This window comes from Juglans microcarpa x Juglans regia, chromosome 8S (assembly GCF_004785595.1).
Source record: "Juglans microcarpa x Juglans regia isolate MS1-56 chromosome 8S, Jm3101_v1.0, whole genome shotgun sequence".
In the NCBI taxonomy this organism is placed as follows: Eukaryota; Viridiplantae; Streptophyta; class Magnoliopsida; order Fagales; family Juglandaceae; genus Juglans; species Juglans microcarpa x Juglans regia.
In genome coordinates this window covers 6,355,679-6,359,542 of record NC_054609.1, presented here as the reverse complement: position 1 = coordinate 6,359,542, position 3,864 = coordinate 6,355,679, and the positions used below count along the sequence as shown (strand labels likewise).

The window sequence follows — 3,864 nt, the reverse complement described above, 5'->3', positions numbered from 1 at the left end:
GGAGAAAGTGTTGTGATCTTTTCGCATCTCCAGATTATCAGGTATTTTACATTTATATCTTTTAATTATTTACATTCATATTCGTTTTATATATTATATGTATACATATTACAATTAACATTTTTAATATATTTTGTAGCACTTGAGTTCTACAAATGCATAGAATAGATCCGTTCTGACTGTCTACCATCGTGCCGGTTCAAGGTCATTCCATCGTCTTGCTGAAAAAATAGTAATTAAAAAATTATAGAATTCATTTATTTTCCTGATATTATTTCTGATAAGTACTAATATTATCTTTTTAAAATTGCTAATATTGTCGCTTTGTTAGAAACATGATGATCCTGAAAACTTTTCCCTCATTCATGTCTATGCTGCTGCTCACACTAATGAGCATAGTGAGTGGATGGATCCTGTCGCTGCAGATAATTATGTAAGCAATGTTAATTTTGTTAAATAAATTATTTATATAATATTTTAATAGTTTATTTCTTATTTCTATTTCTTTTAATACGTTACTAATTATTTACGATCATTACCTTTTAAATTGCGGAGCAAAATGTTGGAGATGCAGTCGGCTTATGAGGAATCCTCTCCTAGTGACATAGACATATTCACGCAAGTGTTCGGGCTGCAGTCTAGTATGGCAAGAGGTTTGGGACAATCTATCAAGCATAAATGTTCATCCTCCTCAACCTCATCGGCTTCACAAATTAATAATCTTACGGCAGATTTAGAAGCTGCACGGCGTGAGAATGAGTATATGAGGTCGAGATAACAAGAGTTAGAGTCTCTCTTAGAACGACAGTCTCATTTAGAGACACGTTTGCAGGACCAACAGAGAGACTAGGAGGAAAGAATACGCAGTGAAGTGCAAGAGCAAGTGCAACGGGAGATGATGGTGCAAATGGAGCGTGTTATGTCGTTGCAACAGAATCCCCGTGGGCGAGGAAAAAAGAAGAAATAAATTTTATCAATATTTCAGACTAGTTTTAATATCTAATTTTGTACTTTTATAAGACATTGTTACTTGTTAATTGGGTATGTAATATGATACAATTGGTATTATGTTTTTAAATTTTATGAAATTAGTATTTCTGATCTGTACGTTCGAATGTAAATAAAAATCGTTCGAACGTTGCTTCACACTGTAACAAACGTTCGAACGTAAATACAATTGAATCGTTCGAACGTTAAACTACGTTCGAACGTACTCACGCTAAAACGAACAAACCGTTCGAACGGTAAAGCGACTAACGTTCGAACAAAGAACTTGCATTCGGACGCTCATTCATTTACATTCGAAATAACGTCCGAACATTAAACGCGCTACGTTTGAACATTTACGTTTACGTTCGAACAAATATTTGAACGTTTATTGTAATTAACGTTCGGACGCATTAACATTCGAACGTAAATATGATACGTTCAAACACGATATCCAACGAACGTCAACTTCTCTCATTCGAACGCCAATCGGTCGAGTATAACGTCCGAACGTTTGATTTTACGTCCGAACGTGATTTTCTGTGACAGTTCATAACCGTCACAAAAAAAGGAACGTTCGAACGTTGTACCGAACGGAACACTTCCAACCGTCACTAAAAATATTTTTTGTGACGGTTGAATAGTAAACCGTCACCAAATGTTTTCTGTGACGCACTTTAGGTGACGGTCATGTGACGGTCACCAAATATGTTTAGTGACGGTTTGCCATTTTTTTGTGACAGTTTTCTCTGTCACAAAACACACATTCTGTTGTAGTGCAACAAGACTCATGTTTATTGCTACGATCTTAACCTAGAGTTTTTGTAAAAATAAAATGCAACCCAGGATCGAATATTGCTATATATCGTAGCATCTACATCCGAATGATCAATCTTTTTTCTAAATTTTAGCTAAAATCATATTTCTCTTTTTTAACCACTCATCCTTCCAAAACTTCTTACATCCCATTTCCTATTCTTTCTATATTCTATTAAAATAATCTTTCTTTATTTTTTTTAATTATTTTTTTCTTTTACTTTTCTTTACAATCAACTGCTTTCTAATAAAATATTAACATAAACAAGTTTGGGGTCCTACAGCTACAGCAAGAATTTGAAGCCAAGTTCCTAAAACCGAATGAAGCATGTTAGGTAAATCCTTTAAAACAGAATAAAAGACTACAACATCTGCCCAGATCAATCCCCTAACCGATCATCTCGGAAAACATTGAGCTGTACCAGCAGTGGATGCATCCTACCAATATTTTCATCCTAAATATGTGATTTCATCTCCTTAAGGTATAAATTTTGAATTAACACAATACCATCTGCAACTCATCATAACACAGTTTCTTCAACATATTTATCAATTCTATGGTAAAAAACACTACCCAAGCAATAATCATGTTTGGGGGAATTCAATCTACAGAGCATGCAAGAACGATCAAAAAGAATTTTGCCTTTTAAATTTTTTTTATTTATTCCATTTTTTTAAATAAATTTAAATTGGGTTAGAAGATCCACCGAAGTAGGTAGTCTTAACGGGCCGATATGCCGGTAACAGGTAAGCCCGAAGGCTGTTCCCATCCATTGGGAGATGCCAACCAGCTTTCCTTTCTACCAAAACAAAAATTTATTCGATATAATGGATAGCTACTATATTCACAAAGAATCTCATGCAGGCCAGGATCAAATCCACGAGTCCATCTATACCAACAAGTAGATACAACATGAATTCCAATAGAGGATTGTATCTAACAATTGCTAGAGGTCCGTACACTTTTGTTTTCTCTCCTTACATTTCTGTTTTTGCAAACCAGTATCACGTCGCTGATAGTGGCTGAGGGCTCTTGACGGTGGGATAGTTGGTACCGTAGTAAGGAAATGATTTCCTTTAGTTCTATAGCCATTGAATCAAAGGTGTTTGGGGTAAGAAGAGATGGGGGCATGGTGTACATTACGGAGAAAGGCTGGAAAGGTGCGAGTTGTTTGAGGCTGGGATTAGACACCATCCGATGGGTGGTAAACACACTGGAGGAATGTCTAAAGGCAGGGAGGAAAGGGTACCATTCTGCTTGTCGGGAAGGCGGCAAAGGCTTCATTGCCCTGAAATGCTCCAATCCTCATGGCTCATACTTGGCTTTGGTGGAGTATTGAGGGGGAGGTCGCCAGAGCTTCATCTTTATACCTGAGGATAGGGCTGGAATGGGGTGGAGGAAGCTGGCGGATGTGCTGAAGAACATAGGCAGAGGAGGTGGGCAAGGGAGAAACTCACCATCACAGATGGCGATAGCTGTGCCGTCGAGGTCATACAAGGAGGCCCTGGTGACACCTCGAGCCGCTTAGCAACCAATCGTGGCAGAACTGCAGAAGTGAATGTTTCTAGTTTCAGCAGTTGATTAGAGTTGAGGGGGAGAAAGCAGGGGGGTTGTCTTGGCAGAAAGTGGGAACAATCTTGCAGAACCTGCGTTACATGCAGTGTTGGTTGGGGGAGCTTAGTGATAAAGTCTCATGTCTTATACGGTGCGTTGAGGGGATTGATGAAGTGGGCTTGGGTTTGGGTGGAGTAACGGGCCCATGTGAAATACAGAAAGGGACGGGTAAAGGGCCTAAAGGAAAAGAAAAGGCTTTTGGTACTGGGCTTAGGTCTGAGGTGAGGCCCGTGAAGGTGGGAGGCCTTTTCTGGAGGAAGAAGTCGCAAGACCTTGGTGGCCCGTCGATGTGTGGGCCCGCACCACTGTTGGGGTGAAACCTCAAACGACCTCGTTGAAGGTCGCAGAAGCTCCGACGAAGGTCCTGGCGCCGGAGTTTGTATTATCAGAGCCTGGAGGAGGGCTTAATACCATCTTGTTTTGTTCACGACGACTTGGTACTTGCT

At 39.3% G+C, this 3,864-nt stretch overlaps 1 non-coding gene across 1 annotated transcript; it reads right to left on the bottom strand.

The window, feature by feature from the left end:
* Positions 1 to 2,479: 2,479 nt before the first annotated feature.
* On the bottom strand, positions 2,480 to 2,613 carry LOC121245157. The gene has a single exon (XR_005936565.1). It is a non-coding gene; the product is annotated as a U6atac minor spliceosomal RNA (small nuclear RNA).
* Between the last annotated feature and the right edge of the window lie 1,251 nt (positions 2,614 to 3,864).